This window comes from Salvia splendens, chromosome 13, assembly GCF_004379255.2.
Source record: "Salvia splendens isolate huo1 chromosome 13, SspV2, whole genome shotgun sequence".
Lineage (NCBI taxonomy): Eukaryota > Viridiplantae > Streptophyta > Magnoliopsida > Lamiales > Lamiaceae > Salvia > Salvia splendens.
This window is the reverse complement of record NC_056044.1, coordinates 30,414,406-30,437,876: the sequence shown is the minus strand read 5'-3', so window position 1 is coordinate 30,437,876 and position 23,471 is coordinate 30,414,406.

Below are 23,471 nucleotides of genomic sequence, written 5' to 3'. Positions count from 1 at the left end.
ACTGTAAAACACAAATGACAATGGGAAGATGCTAAATTTGTGTTTTAATGGCGACGAGTGAGACCTTTTTTGAAGGTCATAATCCATCTCTTTTCTGTATTTTTCAGACAAAAATCTTTTGTATGTGATTTACTGCTCCCCCCGCTCTGTCCTTTATTAATTGTCCACTTTTACCATTTTTGTCTATTCTCCATTAATTGTCCACTTTCATTTTTTATTATAACTAATAAGTAGGTCATGCATTCAATTAACTCATTTCACTCATATTTTATTATAAAACTAATACACAAAAGTAAGACTCATATTTCACTAACTTTTTCAACTCATTTTCCCTTACTTTCCCTTACGTTTCTTACAACACATGCCGGAACTAAAGTGGACAATTAATGGGGGACGTAGGTGTAGCTTTTTTCTCTCTCCTAAATCTTCAGAACGGCAAAACTACCTAACATGAATATTGTTATCATCTAATGTACTCCCTCCGTCCCAGATAATTTGTCTCATTTTTCCATTTCAGTCTGTCTCACATAATTTGTCTCATTTCACTTTTTATCATTTTTGGTAGTGGATCTCATATTCCACTAACTCATTCTTACTCACATTTTATTATAAAACTAATATATAAAAGTAGGACTCACATTCCACTAACTTTTTTAACTCTCTTTTCATTACATTTCTTAAAACCCGTACCTGGTCAAAATGGAACGAATTATCTGAGACGGAGGGAGTAATAAACTAATCCTTTTCCTCGAAAGTAGTAACTCTCTGATTATTGTCACTTGACCAAATCTATCTCGAACTTCTAATTTTCTGAATTTCTTGTTTAATTTAAATCAAGAAATCATTTTTATAATTGAGGAAAATCCGAAGATATGCTTGAATATCCAATACTATTAGATTGGCTCGAAACGGCGAGGAAGGGGTCCTAGAAAAGTAGAAATTAAACACATTTCCTAGTCCAAATTAAGGGTATTTATATCTCTATGTGCTCAACTTGAATGTGGTCCAATTTTTATAGTAATGTAGGTTCTATGAATAGATTCAGTCACATACATTTTGGCATTGAAACTTGGATCAAGTACTGGATTTTTCTTTATTATACTATATTAAAGAAACCATCGTCAAATTAATGATAGTAAAAGTGAAATAAGATGACATACGAAGAATATACTAAAATGATAAAATGAGTAATAAAATTAGTAAATGAGTAATAGACGAGGTAAGCATAAGAGAGGCAAATGACTCACTCAAATCTTCTCATATGGAGTTACAATTTACAAATATAAAAATATAAATGTATTTATTATAATATGTGTTGATTTAGTTAATGGTTAATGCATTAGACCAAAGATCTCAGGTTCGAATTGCAACCTTAAAAAAATTATGTTTATATATTTATAAAAAAGTACTCCTTCCGTCCCGCTTCAAGTGAAACGCTCCTTTAGGGCATGGGATTTTTGTAAGTGTTACTTAATGCTCAAATAAAGCGAGAATAAAGTAAAAGAGACAAAAAAAATATTGGTGTTTGCCACAAAAGAAATACATTACTTTAGTGGGGAAAATCTAAAAAATAATATAAATAACTTAAGATGGGACGGAGTACTTATTTAATTTATCAACTATATAACCCTCTTCGAATTTTCAAAATTTCTTCGTACTACAATTTTTTCACCTCCCAAACTAATTTTATGGCTCCACCCAAAAAAAGGTAAAAAACCAGCATATTTTTAAAAAAGAGATGAAATCAGCAATTGAGCAAAATATATAAATAATACCCACACCATATAAACACATAAATACTCCACATAAGATATGGTTTGGCAGTTAAATGCAATCTAGTCTACTCGAAATAAGTACTAGTTTATGACTTTATGGAAACACCGTTAGATGCTGTTTTGACTTGTTTGGTTTTATTAAAGCATAGAAAAATGTTAATTGTTTAAGTAAAGATTAAATCTGATTTTTATGTCTCCATGGATTCAAATTAATTAATATACGCAATTAGGTGAATTGCGACAAACCACCTGTTTTATTATTAGTTTATTATACTATACAGCATATATAGGCAAGAATACAGTGGAAATCATAATTTAGGGATGAATCACTATTACCAAAACGACATTTGAACTACTACGAATTTTTTTTATAAATAGATGCAATTTGTTCCAATGCTACAAACCTTATGTTAACATGCGATATCATTTTTTTTAAGCATCGCTCTCGTTTAATTGACATTTAGTGTTATCCATTTTATTTTGTATGTATATTTGATCTTAATACATTAAACTTAAATTAATTATTTGAACTTGCAGAGAAAATTAAGAAATCCAACTTTGATTTTCAAGTAACTTTGAAGTGGTCCCTAAACATCAAACAATAATTATTTTCAAAATTATAATATCCTCGAAGGTTTACAAAGTTCCCTTTCTACATGAAATATGACCATAATATTAAAAATTATTAAAAGATAGGATGATAGCCCTTCCAGAAATTTAGAGTCAATTCTCGGTCGTCATTATTAATTGACTCCTCATGCCATAGTTTTGACCATATATTATTAATAATCCATATAATTAAAAGTAACAATATTAATTTGTTAATGGAACTATTAAGTGCTCTCTTGCAAACAACTTTGAAACCTTATTCTTCTAACTCTTTCCATTCCATTCATCTTAAATTATAGTACTCCACTAGCATATAAATTGAATGTTTATTATAGGCCTAATACTTGTGTTGGGAAATAATGCATACATAATCACAAAATAATAATAATAATAATAACAACAACAATAACAATAATAATACAAGATTTCTTTACTCAATTTGTCCAATAATAATAATAATAACAATAACAATAACAATAATAATACAAGATTTATTTACTCAATTTGTCCAGGGCAACGCCAAATCGGGATTTTCACAATATAATTTTCATACACAGAAACAAGGAGAAACAATTATTTAAATACAATAGCAATATTCAAACCATAGTCTATTAGGTTCTGTCGGAGCCAAAAGACGTAGACACTTAAAAAATTTGGATCATCATATTTATACTTGGTGTTCAGTTTTAGGCTTTAAAATTTCGGTAGGAAATATGAATAAACAAAAATGATAAGATACACTTTAGGACATTTTTTGTCATATAACTCTAGAGTAGATGAATTATCTATTCTGCTACCAAACTACTCCTAATAATTCATCTTTAAGGTTTCACTTCATGTTGTACCATATGTTAATTGTGAAGATTAAGTGCACAAGCCATAACAAAAGTATTTCCACCTATATATAGTAGTCACATGTCTCAAAAAGTTATTAAATTGATAGAACAACGATTGGTTCAAAATTTTGGCACGTATCTTGGAATTAGATATTTCATATGTACAATCATCTACATACATTATATACTCCATAGCTTGCATTGCAATTATAAAAAACAAATAAAAGAGCTTGCATGCACATAATCATAGGAATTGGCCCAATTGAAAACTATTTTAAAATAAAAACTTAAGAGAAATTTTCACTTAAAAGTACATAAAGCATATTAGTTGGAGCAACTGATATGTTTTGTACTGCCAATTTCAACTGATATGTTTTGTGCTGCCAACTAATAAGTTCTCAAATTCTCATTTTATTGATCCACTCACCACATTTATATAAATAGTCTTATTACTCTATTCTGATGTGTTCCAAATTACTTCCATTTTTGAAAAGTTTATCCAAACCAACTTCCCACTAATTTGTGCTTCTTTCACTCCCCCCCCCCCCTATTTATCTCCTATTTACCAATTTGGCGTAAAACTCGTATCATCTCTAAACTTTTCATCTTTCTAGGATGAAAAGGGTATACTCCATCTAATCCATAATATTAGAGTCATTTCATTTTTTACACTCTTTGAAAAAATAATACTAGTTAAAGTGAAGAGAGAATAAAGTAAGAGAGAAAACAATGTATAGAAGAGTCTTATCTACAGTATTATCTCTCTTACCTTCACTTTAACTATTTATAATTATTTTTTCGAGACGAGTGCAGAAAATGAAATGACTCTACTATTGTGGAACAGAGGGAGTACTATTCTTTCACAACTCAACTTCGCATTCATACAATACTCCCTCCGTAACGAATAGGGGTCTCATTTCTTTCCGACATGGGTTTTAAGAAATGTTAAGAAAAAAAGGTGGAAGAAAGTTAGTGGAATATGAGTCTCATTTATTTATATTATAGTTTTAAATGATATGCGAGTGAAATGAGTTGGTTGAACGTGGAGTCTCTTTATTGTTTATAATAATTATGATCTGGAACTCCTATTCACAGACAGAGTGAGTAATACTCCCTCCGTCCGCCATTAGGAGTCTCATTTATGAGCGGCACGAGTTTTAAAAAATATTAAGAAAAGTGAGTGGAAAAAAAGTTAGTGGAATAGGGATCTCATTTGTATATATTAGTTTTAAATCAAATGTGAGTGAAATGATTTAGTGGAAGGTGAGATCTTATTACCATTTATGGTAAAAGTGAATCGGACTCCTATTCGCAGACAGACTAAAATGAAAAAACGGGACTCTTATTCACGGACGGATGGAGTATCTAACAATAAATACAGAGATATTTTCATCTAAAATCGCACTCAAATATTAAATCACAAAACCACCTTGCAATGATGGGAATGAAATGAGAATCCAAAATAATTGACCTAATTATTGCCGTTAATACGAAGGCGAGTGGATTAACTTGACACGTGTAGATATGGGTTGCCCTTGCAAATAAAGAGTTGACTTTTTTCTACGATTCAGCGCATACGTGTCCGACAACGAGTGATGCTCGGTGGCAGCTTCCAAAAATAAGGCGGCAAAGGGATGGCCGTTTTCAGACAAGGGCTACGTCACGTGCTGTCCAAGCCGCCACCTGGCCACACGGTATAAATTATGCAGCCCCACCCAATCAGAAGCCGGATTGAGATATGGTGACGTCATATTTTGGGGATACGTGGTCAGTGGAGGAGTCCGGACGGCTAGCGCCGACCGTGGTCGGGTTAATTAAGTTTTTAGATTAGGTGACCTCAATTTGCTAAAAGGGAATGCATCATTCACTTTCTTCAAATGCCATGTTGTCATAATTAATTAATGAGTGATGCTAAATGGCCATAATGTGGCCGACCATAAAGAGTTAATTTAGTTCATTTACATGTATAAAAAAATTAGAATTACCGATATAAACTTATATGTGTGTGAATGGACTTGTGAGTTGATACTTATCTTTGAATTCCATTACGTAAAACACATTAATATCACGAATTACTGTATACGTTGAGCAACAATCAAGAAATTACAGTAGTAATAAGTTGAGCAAAAACTACGAAAGAGCAACACTAACATTTTGAGCAATATATAATGAAGATGATATAAAAGTAAAATCAAGTAGTATTAAACCAAAAATTTGAAAAAAATCAATTTTTTTGTTATTTAATTAATTTATGGCTGGCCATAATGTGACCGCATAGTATTATTCTTAATTAATTAGTTATCTGGAATTAATTATGTCAATTTGTAATGTCGACTATTCTAATCTTCTAATTAAGTTTTTGCTGGTCAACGGTACCAAAGTCAATCAAATTATAAATTTGCAAGATGAACAAAAAAATTGGACGATTTTGCATGCATGTTATGAGTTTCAAAATTTCTCTTTCGTGGTTTAATATTTTTGAAGAAAACTTCAATATATACATATATTTTCTTCGCCTTTTACACAGCCGTTTTTACATATAAATGCGAATAAATAAATTATAATTGAAAAAATGTGTTACAACAGTAATATAAAAAAACCACTTATTCTTAACGAACATGTCAACTCGAAATGTGACGAGACATTTAATTTTGTAAAATTAAATGTAATAATGACGATCTACTTTCGGAGTAGATTACCGTGATATATTCATTTTCTCCAAACCGATTCCCGGTGAGTGGGAAATTATGAATTAAAGTTTGTCACAATTGTGAGCTATAAAGGAACTATGAGATAAAACCAAGGGATTAATTAAAAGATTTAATTAACCCACATTGGTGGAGAGATCCTTATTAATCATGTAGTTAATAAGATGAATTATTACTTGTAATAATTATCGTGGACTAAAATGAGCGGTAGAGCCCACACGCGCATGATGCCTCACCGCGAGCCGTGAGGCACGCTCCGTTCACCATGTCTTGTGACCCGTGCTCAGTGCATCGTGTCTCGTGACCCGTGCCCCATCTGCCGGGTGAAAATTAGACGTCCCCAAACCGAACCGAACCGAACCAAACCGTTCGAACTGGCCCGGAACCGGAACTATCGGCGACGGTTCGAACCGTGCGCGGAACCGTCGGTTCCCCCGGGCCGGTTCAGGTTCCAATTGTGCGCAAACCGTAAACCGGCGGTGCCGATTTCGTCGGAACCGTCAGTTCTGCGGTTCCGGCAGCTTTTCAGGCCTATTTCCAACCTACACACTAGGCTTTTCAGAAACCGTCAGCGGAACCGCCGGTTTTCGTGAGAAACCGTTGACGACACCGGCGGTTCAGACGGTTTTTCGAAAATTTGAATTTTTGAATTTTTTATATTTAATTTAATCACATTTTCCCCCTATAAATACCCCATTTATCTTCATTTCTACTCACTCCATTCTTGTGTTAACAAGTCTTTCTCTTCTCAATCTCAATTTCTCTATTCTCTATCTCTATTCTCTCTAATTGCTCAAGTTGTTTACGTTATTTGCGCTCATAATTTACTCACGTTGTTTACGTTATCATATTCACACAATCACACTACTCTCTATCATATTCACACAATCACACAATCATACTACTCTCTATTCCTTTATTTCTTTTTTCTCCTATTTGTTTCGAATATGTAATTTGTAAATTGTAATCAAGACTTTAAGTCTTTTGCAATTAATAATTTGTAAGTTGTAATTTGTAAATTTTAAGTTGTAATTGTAATTTTAAAGTTGTAATTTGTAATTTTTAAGTTGTAATTTGTAATATAGTTGAAATTTGTATCAATAAAATTGCATTTGTACATCGCGTTATCCTAATTTTATTTATGCAAGTATATTTACATTTTTTACTTGAATTACAATTTTAACAAAAAAAAACATGAACCGCCGAACCGGTCCTGAACCAGCCTGGAACCGGACAAGAACCGGCAGTTCCGGACCTTGACGTGAACCGCCGGTTCACGGTTCAGGAACCGGAACCGTCCAAGCTAGGACGGGTGGTTCAGGTTCAAGAAAATCTTGAACCGGAACGGGCGGTTCCGAACCGTGAGCCGCCGGTTCCCGAACCGTGGTGACGTCTAGGTGCCATGTGTCAAAAGGTCCACGATGGACCCGACGCATAGCGAGTGCCAAAAGTTTCACGACGGACCCCGACATATAGCGGGTCCCAAACGGTCCACGATGGATCCCGACGCATCGTGTGACCAAAAGGTTCACGATGAACCCCGTCGTGTAGCTTGTCCAGATGCATCAGTCTTAGGGTTGGCTAAATATACCATAATACCGAAATACCGCACTTATCGTACAAAAAAAATACCGAAAATACCAAATTCAAGGTATACTGCCAGTTGCGGTACGGTATGATACCGTACCGATAGATTTCGTTACGGTAAATGTATAGATTTTCCTATACCGCGGTATACCGCATTTACGATATTTGCCAAAAATTCGATATATATGTTGTATTTAAAATTTATATAAAAAATAGTTAATATGTTAAAATCCCTAACCCTACTTTCATATTTTAGTTCAACAGCCCCCAACCCCAAACACGGACACGCAGAGATGCAAATCAAGTCAACAGTAGATTTGATTGTGGTGTAGTTTTAATCTTTTGGACATTATTTAAATATGTGAAATTTTATTTTAAATATTTGGCTATAATAGATTTTTTTGGTATGAAACACAAGTATTACGGTATGCCATACCTTATTTTGGTATACACCGGACTCGGTATGTCATACCTTATTTCGGTATAACATAAAAGTACGGTATACCGCAATATGGTATGGTATACTGCATAGACGGTATGGTAACAGTATCGAAAATAATCATACCGAATTTTCGGTATACCGCATTCGGTTAGGTATATGTATGACATTTTCGGTGCAGTATATTGTACCGTGCCAACCCTAATCAGTCTCATCTAGCTCTCGTAACGGCTTGTAACTCCCGACGGTTACAGTCAAGCCATCATGGTACACATAATGGACGTTGACTCCATCAATGCCCAATGAGTGGACTTGGCCTATAAATAGGCATGCATCCATTGCATTCTCTCCACAAGTACATCAAGCATATCATTTGCATAGCACTCTCTCTCACTCTCTGCATAGTCTTCCGTCAAAACTCTGCCCTCGCCATCATCCAGTTCGCCGGAGCTTGTTCTGTTTGCGGTGTTGCAACTAACAAGACAAAGTCGTTTTATCTTTGGGGATGACACGCCAATCCGAGAGCACTACCGGGGCATATCTCGTCTTGCGAAGAGAGGACTCCTCGACTCGGCTTACAAATTACATCTACGGTTTATAGTTTTTGATAATCGTATTTTCAATTCAATTTATTTTTGTTTAATTTCTCCATTCTTCATTAGGTTGTATTATGCCTAGTTAGTGTATCTTTGTATCACAATATTTTAAACCAACAATCGCAAGGCGAGATATACTTGCTGTTGAAGAAGAAGATGAACTTTAAACTGAATCTAAAGCTTTTGAAATTAATACCATAGCATGGAGATGGATCCCGTCGCTGTGTTCCCCGTCGCCGCCTTCCCCGACTCCAACACTGACGTGCTCACTTTTCCCCGCTGGGCTCCTGTCGGGTCCCCACCGTGTCCACAAACCCCTATCGGGTCCTCGCCGTGACTGCGACTCCCGTCGAGTCCACATTATAACCCTTGATTACCCAAGCGTCATGGGCGTTTACTAACTCATTTTGGTCAATGGTGCTTCCACCTTGGGTGGCACCGATGGTTCCACATTAAGTGGTTCCATGTGATCCTTAATTGGATCATGTGTTGAGTCCTTTGGGATCAACACGAGTGTTGGGGCCTTCGAGGCTAACACGCAAATTGACGGTTCCACTATTAGTGGTTCTGTGAGATCCTCCAATGGATCAAGTGTTGAGGCCTTTGGGGTCAACACGTGTGTTGGGGTCTTAGAGGCCAACACGAGAACTAATGGTTCCACGTCTAGTGGCTCCATAGAATCCTCTAATGGATTGAATATTGAGACTGTCGGGTCCAACACGAGAGTTGATGCCTTTGGGATCAACACGACTGACTCCAATGTGGGGAGAGACCTTGTGAATGGTCAATGATCGGGAAGTTTTACGGGATGTCTCCCCGTCGTCCCCATGGTCAGGGTCCTTGGGCGTGTCCCGTTTGTCCCAAGGGACATCTCCCGTTCATCGGGAGACATCTGGCTCCCGACTTTGCCTTAGAATATGTCGAGAGACATTTGGCACACGCCAGTTCCTTAGAAAATATCGGGAGATGTTAGACACCAGCATATTCCTAGGAAATGCGGAAGACGTATGACCCACATTCTTGCCGTGGGAAATGTCGGGTGCAGATTTTGTACCCGTTAGTCTTTCGTTCGTCGGGAGACATGGGCTCCCATCCGTGCCTTAGGAAATGTCAGTAGACGTTTTGCACCCGTTCGTCGGGAGACATGGGGAGACATTTGGCTCCCGTTCGTGCCTTAGCAAATGTCGGGAGACATTTGACACACGTCGGTCTCCCGTTTGTCAGGAGACATGGAGAGACATTTGGCTCCCGTTCGTGTCTTCAAAAAATATCGGGAGGCATTTGACACCCATCGTGTCTTGGGAAATGTCGGGAGACATTTGACACCCGCCAATTCCATGGGAGATGTCGGGAGACATTCTACGCCTGTCCGTCTCCTGGTAGATGCGGGAGACATTTGACTCCCGTCCATATGTCGGGAGAAAGATGACTTCAAGATGAAGCCATTAACCAAGAAGCTTGGTGGAACCAACTTTATCAAACATGCCAAAGCAACATAACCTTCGTGGTAACTGAAGAAGTCAACTACGTCGAGAACAAAGGTGGTTGGTATATCGACACGGGCGTCACTGCCCACGTGTGTGCCAATAGAAGTAAGTTCTATACTTACAAGACCATTGAGGGGAGGAATGTCACGGCCGCCCTTACTAAGGATAGTAAAGACGGAGAAATCGTGACTAGGGAAGGGACTAAGGAGCGGGGAAGAAGAAGGGGAAAACAATGAAAGACAACATCTTAAACAAAGCTTCAAAAGAAAAGTTTTAATCGATTAAACTTAAGCAGCGGGTTAATATCTCAAGGTAATTAATGTCATAAAGTAGTGTAGAACGAAACGAAAGACTTTATCAAGAACGATTCGAAACAAGGTAGCGGAATAAAGGTGTCTAGAGAGTCATAGGGAGACGCCTATGTATGAAGACACGACGCATCCGAAATTTCTTAAGGCTCGACTCAACATCCGCCGCAACATCACCGCTCAACCTGCACATAAAGAAAACATATGCAGGGCTGAGTACTTGACATACTCAGTGGACACACGCCAAAATATTTGATAAAAGTTATGTCATCCATACCATAGTGAACTCGAGTTTTAACATTTTAGAAAAGAATATCATCGAGTATCACAAAACATTTTCGTAGACTGGCTAGTCAAAACAATCTCCCCACTTTCTCCTCAATCAATCAATCACATCCTCTTACCATAGTGCGACGAAAGTGTGGCCACACTATTCGCCCACGAGACCGGCCGACTAGCTAGGACGGCTTTCGAGCCCACCTGTGTACACAGCCTGATAGGTTTGCGGCCCTACTCGGACCCGAATTCGTTTCACACATAGCCTTATAGCCTAACGGAGCAAGCTCAAACGAACTAGGCATCAGGCAACAATCTCAACATCAAACAATCACAGCCCTATAGCCTAACGGAACAAGCTCAAACGAACTAGGCATCAGACAACAATCTCAACATAAAAAACAATCATGGAATGACATAACACTTTAAACCACCCTTATAACTCCAATATCATAATTTTGAAACGTAAAAGAGTTTAGTAAAAGAAAGCCCACCTTGATTGCTTACAAACACGGTTCACAACTTTATTGAAATCTTTGCTTTTCGTACCCACGTACGCACAACAACCCTTATCAACATCATAACCACATAATACAACACAATCAGTTTTTTATCAACACATTACTCATGCATGCCCTATCGTTCCTTTCATCATTTTCTCATATTTCTCATCCCAACGTTCACCATCATAAACGATACGAACCATTTGGCATACATCAACGTGCAACGCATAATCACATCATAGGATAAGTTCTTACTCACACATGTATCATGTATTTTATTCAAAACTTGCCAACAAGACTATTTCAATCAAGACATGAATCTTGCAGAACAACGCAGTCGTTTTGTAAAAATCATTAAAACTCCATCCGATATCATTTGAAGCTAAACTTTGGTAACCACACAGTAGACACATCAAGGTTCATCTAGTTAAAAATCCACACCAAAATCACATCTTTAGGTCGGTCAAAAACAAAAATGAAACTCACCGGACGAGAATACAAATTCTGACAGGACTGCGCAGTTCAATTGAAAAATTTGTTAAAAATTCATATTTCGTCCAAAGAGGCTGAAATTTTGACAAAACATAGAAGACACTTAAAATTACACTCAGTTAAAAATTCGTGCCAAAATAAGATCGTTTGGTCAGCCAAATACTCATCGGAACCTACTGTCCGAATACCACAGTTTTCATGCTCAACATTTACAAACTAGGGTTTGTCTATCATTCATCCACACATACATATTCATGCTTTCAACATATATTCCCGCTTCAAAAACGACATCACAACCATGTTCTCCTATTTACACATAACATTCACCAATGAATCATCCACAAATTCACACACACACACATACATACACGCACATACACATACTTTCTAATGCAAACATCCTTCCCAACCGATTAATTTTTAGATCTACGATTTCTACACTCACTATATGCATGAGGGGATCAAGAAACATGGATTCAATGGTAAGAAGGAGAAAGATAAATCAAAGTATACCTTTCTCTTGAAAAACAATCGGTAGGAATGACGAATGATGCGATTCTTCGATGAATCTTGAATTTCCAACTCCACAATGATGCAAGAACAAGGAGTTGGTGAAGGATTGGTGGAGAAGGAGAGGAAGAGAGTGAAAACCGTGTGGGAGGAGAGGGAGGAAAAGAGGCGTGTATTTTGAAGGTTAAGGTTAGGGCTTTTCTTTTTTTATACTCAAGGATTAATTCCACACTTAAATAAAATAATTAAATTTTGGGAGAATAATATAGAGGTCAATGAATAAATCCCACAATTTTAGCAAAATAGGCGTGTGTTGAAGGAGGAGGGATTTTTGAAAATTATGCCCTTTAATTGGCATAGATATTTATTTTGGTATATACTTGGAGAGAAAGATACTCACAAAATAGGTAAAAAGATATTAAGTATCTCATAAATAAGGTAACAAAATAATTCAAGCATCTCCAAGTGGGGAAATAAAAAGGGGCGTTTATAATGGGAAAAATCAAGGAAAAATACTTAAATCCTCAAATCAAATAGGAATAGGATTTAAATTTGGTAATTTCTTGTAGGAAAAGACTCCCACAAAATAGGTAACAAATAAATTAATCCCACAAGTAATTGAAAGGCATATGGGCGAAAATTATGAGGTTTAGGGAAAGAAAAAATCAAATCCTAATTAACATAGGATATGGAGAGATTTGGCAAGATATGGTAAGATTTAATTGGACTTTAATTCAAAAAAAGAGATAAACAAGATACCAATTAAATTTACAAAAATAATTCCCTCTCCTAATTAATAGGAGATTTCAAAAATCTCAAAGGATGGTCAAGGGGTCGAAAATCATGTAGAATAACATAGGGATAATTTGGTTTGGATTTAATTTGGATAAATATCCCAAAGCAATTAGTTAAATCCAAGAAAGAAAGTATTATTTCCAATAAATAGGAGGGCCGAAAATTTCAAATAAAATTGCTAGAATGATTATGCATTATCCCATTTAAGTTAATTCACACATTGGAAGCTTAATCATATTAACTCACATAACTCACAACAACTAATTTCACATAATTAACTCAAACACATAGAGACTCAATTTCCACAAAAGAAATTCTCATTCAACATCCACATTAATTAAAATAAAATAAGCCATCAAATAAAAAATAATAAAAAAATCACAATTTTCCGGGGTGCTACAAGGAAGCTCAACATGGGGAACCAAGCCTCGTCCAAATGTGGCGACTTTGGAGATATGGTCCTCAAAATTACGTCCGACGTGACAATCACTCCGAAGGAAGTGCTATATGTCCGGGACATACACAAGAACCTAGTTTTGGATCAATACTTGTATTTGAGTCTAATAAGTTCTTTGTGTATAAGTTTGGAAAATCCATCGGGAAATGCTATTTAACCGAGGGTCTTTTAAACAAAGTGTAACGGCTATTCGTTGTGTTGAAAATCCATTGGCCAGTAATGAAAATGCTACTACTTCCTCCTATTTGACTGAGTGTTCAAATTTGTGAGATTAGGACATGTGAGTCCTAATGATATAAAACGGTTAGTAAACTTGGATTTACTAAAGAAAAATGAAGTCAATAACCAAAACAAATGTGAGATTTGTCTTGAGGCAAAAATGACTAAGTTACCATTTCATTCTTTTGAACGGAACACGAAAACCCTTGAATTAATTCACATTGATGTATGTGATTTAAAATTCGTGCAAACTATAAGTGGTATAAAGTACTTTATCACGTTCATAGATGATTGCACAAGATATTGCTATGTCTATCTTTCAATAAGTAAAGATGAAGCAATTGAAATGTTCAAAAATTATAAGAACGAAGTCGAGAATCAACTTGGATTGAAAATCAAAATGATTCGAAGTGTTAGAGGAGTCGAATACATAGCCTCATTTGAGCAGTTGTGCAACGCAAGTGGTACAATTTATCAAATGACTTCCTCATATTCACCACAATCTAATGGTGTTACAAAACGCGGATAAAAATCAAACTCTTAAAGAGATGATGAATGCGTTGTTGATAAATTCTAGGATGCCCCAAAACATGTGGGGGAAGTTGGCTAGATAGCCAACTACATCCTAAACAATATTCCACTAAAAAATAAGGATGTCACTCTTTATGAGTTGTGGAAGAGAAGGAAGCCATCCTACAAATACCTCAAAGTGTGGGGGATATTTGGCAAAGGTGATGGTTCCTCCGCCGAAAGAAGTTACAATTGGTCCTAAAACGGTTGATTGCATCTTTATTGGGTATGCACTTAATAGTAGTGCATATCGATTTGTTGTCTACAAGTCTGAAATACCGACTATGATCATAAGAACAACAATCGAGTCAAGGAATGTCATATTTCTTGAAAATATATTTCCTCGCAAAGACAAGAAAAATGTTGCATCCAATTCTGACACGAGAATTGAGGATAAAAACTTCTAAATAAGTGGATGAAGAGCCAGAATCGGGCAAGCGAACAAAGCCCGATCCAATTGATAAAAGTAGCCTTTGCTGGCCCAGACGGGTTGCATTGGAGAGAAACTATTCAAAGCGAAATTGATTCAATTTTGCTAAACCACACTTGGGTGTTGGTTGATCTACTAAAGGTGCTAAACCTTTAGGATGCAAATGGGTCCTTAAAAGGAAGTTTAAGACTGATGAAACAGTTGATCAGTATAAATCCCGACGGGTAGTCAAAGGTTTTAAACCAAAGGAAGGGTACAATTGCTTTGATACCTATTCACCTGTAACGAGGATTACATCAAGTCGAGTGTTTCTCGCGATTCATGTTATGCACAATCTTGAGATTCATCAAATGGATGTTAAAACTGTCACACCTCAACCCTTCTGATGGATACAATTATAAAAACAAATACAACGTTAAATAATATAATCACATACCAAATACAAGACCACCCATAAACTATAATTACAAAAAACTAAATATCTTACTCTAGAAAAATATTAGTGGTATATACGCATCTGTAAAATTCTACCTTTAATTCCACACCAGTCGTATTTCAAGCATATTCTTTAACCGAACACATACAACCATATACATTAAAAATCATGCAAAGTTTCATATCCATATGCATATGTCTCTCTGTTCAGTTTATTATTCTGTGACAAATCAAGCCTGATATCTGCTCGGGATTTCCAATATGCCAATATGATTGACCCGTAGGTCCCATTGTGATTCGACCCGTAGGTCCCACTGTTATTCGACCCGCAGGTCCCACTGTGATTTGACCCCGAATGTCCCAATATGATTGACCCGAAGGTCCCAATATGTCCACTGTGATTTCAGATCCATGGCAAGACCGTAACTGATTCTCATTAATCAAATGATTCATGTACTTTCAATACATGTGTAAAACATATCAATTCTAACAACTACATATCCATATTATATTCTATCAAATAATTCCGATACAATACGTAAACATACCACTTACACCAATCATATATTCATATCATATTCCACTATATAATTCAAATATTCATTCCAATTTAATAAGTAACAATCAACCACATAACACAATCAAAATACCACCCACTTGTAGAATTAAAAGTGATTTATCATTTATACATTAAAATAGATAATATACTCAAAACCTGATTTTGCTTTATACTTCCCAACACTCAACCTTTCTCTTCTTCTTTATTTCCATTCTCCCATTTTTTTTCTCGGCAAGTAAAAGTGACCATTTTTTTATTATCTTCTTTTTTTTTCTCCTCCCCAGATATCATCTTACCTTACATATATATCCATAATTTTGAGTAGACTACCACAATATTAATTTTAAAGCTTTCTCCCCTAAATGATATCAAATAATATAGTAATATATATTAGTGATTACGTACCAAAAAGAATTTGCATGAGATTAGTGGTATGGCTAAATGGTCAACACGTGTACACAATTACACTATGCATTACATTTATTTTAATTATATTTTTATCCATTTTCTAATTGTTTTCTAAATGTTATATAAGCTTGTAAATAAACCCAATAAATTACAATTTACTATAAATTGCTACATCCAAAGTTATACAAAAATCAAAATATATGGGAGATGCATCTGTCGAGTTTCCATTTTACGTGTTCCCATTAGATTTTCATATACGAAATATCTTATAAATAGTTAAACATGTAACATTTATATAATATACACACGTGTGTATACACACCTATATATGTTTATATTTGCTCAAATTCAAATAAAAAAATGTACATATAAATTCGGTCACGTATGTTACAAAAACTGCGTTTATAATTGGTGATCTTGAAGATGAAATCTATATGGAACAACCTGAAGGTTTGTAGTACCTGGACAAGAGAGAAAGGTATGCAAACTGGTTAAATCTATCTATGGATTGAAACAAGCGTCGCTGCAATGACACTTGGAATTTGATATTATAATGTTATCAAATGGGTTTAAAATTTATGAATGCGACAAATGTGTCTACATTAAGAACACTAAAAATGGATACATTATAGTGTATCTTTACGTTGATGGTATGTTAATCATGGGCGTTACACCAAAGTGATTAATGATACGAAAACCATGTTAAAGAGAAACTTTGACATGAAAGACATGGGTCTAGCCAATGTGATTTTTGGAATGAAAATCTAAGAAAATTCGAAGGAATCATCTTGACACAATCTCATTATGTTGAAAAGGTTTTAAAGAGATTCAACGTCTATGATGGCGTGTCGGCAAAGACGCCTGTAGAGCTAAATGTTCGCTTGAATAAGAACAAGGGTGAGCCCTGAAGAGAGGAATTTTTGCACGTGTGTCGTGTGCACGTGTTCCTCCTTTCAACAAGATTTTTAATTTTCCCACTAATGCAACAAATATTACTAAGTATAAGCGGCAAGAGCGGGGTCGAACCACAAAGACTAGGGACCTACTTGAGATTGTTTCTACGACACAATCGGAAAAGGGATCGGCTGCTGCCACACATTCATTAAGTGGGTTAAGACTATAATCTACTTGACCTGGCGGAATTAAACTGGATCTATCTACCTGACCTAGCGGATGGGAAAAGTACGAACACTTGCATGACAACCAAACTCATGGCAACTAGTAAACTGGAGTTAAACTAACTAGAACACCTATGATTGAAGGAACATGCTGAAACTTTCCCAAAATAGGCAGAAAAAGATGCAAAAGCAAGTGGGGACCATTTTTCCTAAATTGGCTGGGGCTGGCAGAAACTGTGAAAAGTAAAAAAGCAAAAGCAAAAAGCAGATCTGATTTCTAACAACCTCTTACTTCATCTTCTCCAAACAACCAAGTAAAAACAGAGCATGGAACATAGCTTCAACACCATTGACGAAATAAAACAGAGCACGCTTCAAAACGAGACGTAAACACGAAATTCAAGCTAGAACAACCAGATCTACTCTCCTGGGTCAAGCAGAAAGCGGAATAAACACAGATTAACCTTGCATGCATCACCTAAACTAACAGATCTCAGAAATCGAGCACGTGAATAACTACTGGAAATCATGTAAACATCATGGATCTAAACATCTAAGCCACTAATTGCGAAAAGCATCTAAGAAACATGAGTAAATAGCATCATCAACATGAAAATAAACACCAAAGCTTCATAAAATAGGAAATAAGTCGAGATCCAACGGCGGAGTCGTAAATTCCTCCGATGAAACTCGAGATCTAACTACGTCGTCTCAAAAGCGGTAAAGAAAGCAAAGATCCAACGTCGGAGTCGTCAATTCCCCGTTGAAACCATTGAACTGAGCTAAGAAAGCAGTTAACTATCCAAACTAAGCTAAGAAATCAACAACTCAACTAAACTAAACTAAGAAAGCGGTGGCGTTAAGCGCCTATGAGAGTTTCCTACCTAAACTACGAGAATGGTAGCGTTAAGCGCTGCCTTCCTCATTCATGTTGGTCCCTTTATATAGGGAGACTTCAAGTTATCCCTAGGGTATGCTCTTCATGATTTAACGTTTGTACCCTTAAAATATGATCGTTTAAAACCACTCATTTCTTCACTTTTTTTTGCTCCATTTTCCTGCCCCGGGTAATTTGTGTGTTCCTGGGTACGACAAATTTTTCACGCACCAGCTCTCCTGATAATTCTCCTTGACCTAGCGGATATTTGTCAATTTTTACTCTTTTTCTGCTCATTTTGCATCTGCTCGTCAATTTGCAGCATCTACTTGACCCAACAAATATCTGCACACTTAAGCTCAAATTTGCGCATTATCTCCCCCAAAAAGCATGTAATATCACCCAAAACAAATGCATGAAACGAGCCTTATCAAGCCCGCTGCACAAAAATATTATGCACGGGTCGTTGGATGCATTATGTATTTGACAAATTGCACTAGACTAGATCTGTTTGCGTCGTGAACAAGTTGAGTCGTTGCACGAGCAATCCAAGCAAGGAGCATTAGAAAGCTCTTGTAAGAGTTTTGAGGTGCTTGAAGTATACTCAAAATCATGGGCTACAATTTTTGAGATATCCCCGGTACTTGAAGGGTACTGTGATGCGAACTGGATATCCGATAACAAAGACTCACTTTAAACAAGAGAAAATGTCTTTACTATTAGGGGTGGTGTTGTCTCGTGGAAATCCATGAAACAAACATGTATAGCCAGTTCAACCATGGAATCAGAATTCATAGCTTTAGATAAAGCTAGTGAAGAAGTCGAGTGGCTTAAGAACTTCCTTGAAGATATTCCATATTAGTCTAAGCCAGTGCCTCCAGCGTTGATTCACTGTGATAGCTAAACTGCTATAGGATGGGCAAACAATGGCTTGTACAACTGTAAGTCTCGACAGACTCATCGACGACATAATACCGTGAGACATTTGATCACAACAGAGGTGATTACATTTGACTATGAGAAGTCAATAGATAATCTAGCGGATCCGCTAACCAAATTGTTAAACCGTGATAAAATGAATAAATTACTAGAGGGAATGAGTTTAAAATTCACAAACTAAAGAATTGTCATAGTGGTAACCCAACCATGATGACTGGAGATCCCAAGAACTTGGTTCAATGGGAAAACTAAACTATGAGAGTTCGTGTGAAACACCCATCCACATATATTCCCTAGAGTACAATAGAGTGTTGAAAAACTTGTCTAGTGGTGAGGTTAAGTATATGACTTTTAATGATTCCTAAAGGATCTCGAGGAGATTGAGTTCTCAAATGAGACCGAGTATGGCAAGATACTCGACGAGGAATAACCTATGTAAGTGTGAAGTGTGGCCGCTTCATATAACACACTTATGAATCCAAAGTGGTGTCCAAGGCCGCAATGGACACAAAACATGAGAACGGATGAGGTTGAGGTGTTTAAGTGTTGACATCATTGTCTCGGTGCACGCCGTGGAGGAATAGTTCAAAGTATCGCGCTACTAGGCCGCCTGTGTATCCGATGGTGTTGACTATGGATGGTTCAAAGCCAACAACTATCTATCCTTATGCTTGTATACCTCTTGAGGGTTGAACTTGTGTCTGCATACATATGCATTTGGCAATTTTCACTCATGTGGGGGATTGTTGGAATCGTGTTTGGTCAATGGACTTTGACCAATAATAAATGTGATGAGACATTTAATTTTATAAAATTAAATGCAATAACGATGATCTACTTTCGGAGTAGATGACCGTGGTATATTCATTTTCTCCAAACCGATTCCCGGTGAGTGAGAAATTATGATTTAAAGTTTGTCACAATTGTGAGCTATAAAGGAGCTATGAGATAAAATCATGGGATTAATTAAAAGAGTTAATTAACCCACATTGGTGGAGAGATCCTTATTAAACATGTATTTAATAAGATGAATTATTACTTGTAATAATTATCGTGGACTAAAATGAGCGGTAGAGCCCACACGCGCATGATGCCTCACCGCGAGCCTGAGGCACGCTCCGTGCACTATGTCTTGTGACTCGTGCCCCGTCTGCCGGGTGCCATGTGTCAAAAGGTCCACAATGGACCCGACGCATAGCGGGTACCAAAAGGTCCAAGATGAACCCCGACATATAGCGGGTCTCAAACGGTCCACGATGGACCCCGACGCATAGCGGGTGACAAAAGCTCCCCGATGGACCCCGACGTATCGTGTGACCAAAAGGTTCACGATGAACCCCGTCGTGTAGCGTGTCCAGATGTATCCATCTCCTCTAGCTCCCGTAACGGCTTGTAATCCCCGGCGGTTACAGTCAAGCCATTATGACACACATAATGGCCGTTGACTCCATCAATGCCCAATGAGTGGACTTGGCCTATAAATAGGTATGCATCCGTTGCATTCTCTACACAAGTACACCAAGCATATCATTTGCATAGCTCTCCCTCTCTCTCTGCATAGTCTTCCGTCGAAGCTCTGCCATCGCCATCGTCCAGTTCCCTGGAGTTTGTTCTGTTTGCGGTGCTGCAACGAACAAGATGAAGCAGTTTTATCTTTGGGGATGACACGTCAATCCGAGAGCACTACCGGGACGTATCTCATCTCGCGGAAAGAGGACTCCTCGACTCGGCTTACAAATTACATCTACGGTTTATAGTTTTTGATAATTGTATTTTCAATTCAGTTTATTTATGTTTAATTTCTCCATTCTTCATTGGGTGGTATTACGCCCTGCTAGTGTATGTTTGTATCACAATATTTTAAACCAACATTTAGACCAATTGAGCCTTTTATTGTTTTTCTCTTACAATCATATGAGATATGTTGGAAATATTCAGAAATGTTTGAAGGTGTGCTTCGTCGTGCAAGATGTTTGTTTTTCAGCTACCAAGTCTTTGGTCTTTTAGCTGTTGTAGTTGTAGATGTTTTTAATTTTTGTAGTTTACCATGAGTAACAAGACTATCTTGATCCTTGCAACAGTTAACAAATAGTCGTGGACTTTGAGAATGAAAGACATTCGAATTCACACAATAGCATTTTCAACAGTTGAGATTTTTTTTACTTTAAAACATCATCAATTTTAACGATGTCTAGCACATTTGAAGTGCTTCTACATGCAATAATAAATGTGTTTATCTTTTGTAAACAGTAAATCAATTCGTTAGCATTAGCCACAACATATATTGTCTTGCATAAATATTAGCGTATCTCCTTTACTTGACTGACGATCCTTTATTTCACTTTTCCTTCATTTTCGGTTGTTTTTCCGGTTTCTTGCATTGAATTCAATAACTTTTATTTTTATTATTTAAACTAATTTATCCAATCGAGAGTTTTTTATTTAACAATTATTCTATCTAAATTTTTAATATTAAACCAAGTTTATTGTATTGTTAGTTGAACGAATTGGTCCAATCAAATCCTAGAAACGCGATCGATGTATCTTTGGCACGTAGTCTTTTTAAAAGTTAAACAAACGCTTTCTTTGATGAGAGATCGAAAGTCCAATTATTGCTATGCGATATTTAACGACTTCTCACTTTCTTTGATAATAAGTTTCCTATACTTTATTTTTATAAAAGTGTTTTTCTGGTTCCACTTTTTATATCTAACAATGAAGTGTATGATCTTTTAAACACTATCTTGCCAGATGACAATATTGGTTATCTAATTTGCCCATTATAATTAGGATTCTATAATTTGGTTCACTATAATATGCGATTATCAAAAGCAATGTTTTTTCTCAACGCTTACATAGTTTTATCTAAGACATAAATAGGTTTGACAATAAGTTAGACTTATCGTATAGTACTTTGTATGTAAACATTTGGGCATATATTGCTAATTAGGCCCAGCTTTGTATTATTGTATATTAGAGGTTTTTAATTTATGAAGACTTAAGCTTGAATTTTGTGATGTACAAGTTGTCAAGTTGAACTAAATTTCTTCTAAAAGAAAGTCTTTAGAACGCGAAGAAATTAAAACTTGTATTTTCATCAAAAGAAAAGGAAATAATTGTTTCTAAAAAAATTAAAATTTGATGATTTGATATTATATTTTCAATAGACTGGTCAAAATTTGATCAAAATTTCATAATTTAAATGCTACTACTATTATCTATGGTATTATATGCATGGGTGAGTTAAAATTACAATACTCTAAAAGTGACACTGTCACACCACGCTACACTGCAATAGTATAAATGCTACATTGCAATCTATAGATTGCAGTCTAGCGTATTAGATATTGTAGACGGACAAAAATTGCAGTCTAGCATATTGGATATTGCAAGCCGAGAAAATTTAACCTTGAGCGTTTTTATGATAGCCACATGGCAGCTGATTATTCGTCCACGTGTACAAATGATTGGCTAGGAATGGTGCTATGGTGTCACTTTAAGAGGTGTTGCCATTTTAACACAAACATATATGTATATATACATACATATGATTGGGATCATCTTCTAATGTTTATAACACCATAATCAAAAACTAAGACTAAATCTACACCCTTAGATTTTGAAATGAGTGGATGAGATTAAGGCTCATAAATTTCAATAAATAGTAGACAAAATATCAACAAAATGGTAATATCGTCATTATGTTATCATATGATAATTTTCGTGGGTGTTTTTTTATATCAACATAGCACATTACAAATATCAACAATATGACATGGGAATTGACATTAATACCCTTTAAATTTATTTAATAATTTTTTTTATTTTAAAATATAATTCATATGCCATTATTTCAACCATTAAATCTCCTAATCTAATGGCTAAGATTTTGTCTTAATTTGTGATTGCTAATTAGTTAGCAATTGGTCACTTCCATTGAATAAAAAAGTAACTATGATCTAAACAATAGGAGTAACAAAGATCTATTACTAGCCATTATATCACTTAAATATTATCATGCGAAAATTTGACAATATAAAATTTAATTGAAAATGATTACAATATTAATCCTTTATATGGTAGTTATGTCATTCTCTAAAATTGCTCAATATCTCCGCAATATGATTTATTTATGAGACTACCACTTTTTGTAACATTAATTTATATTAACTTATTTATTTTCATGTATATGTAAGACATAGTATACAATATCAATTAATAAACATCATCTGTAATGCATGTAAGATATTGTCACCGTAAATGATCTCATGCATTTTGATTGGTAAAATGATAGTTACAAAATAAAAATTGACTATAACAAGATTCAAGAGACGTTAATAAATTCAGTAGATTTGAACTGAAATTCAGATTTCAGATATTCCTGAGGCCTAATATAGAAATATTTTAATATATTGAGTATTATTGTTATGAAAAAATTTGAATTGAAATTCAGATTTCAGATATTGCTGATTAATGCATTTAATTATAAATAGATTTCTTAACAAAATCGTTGCAAATTGCTAAATCGGTCCTTATAC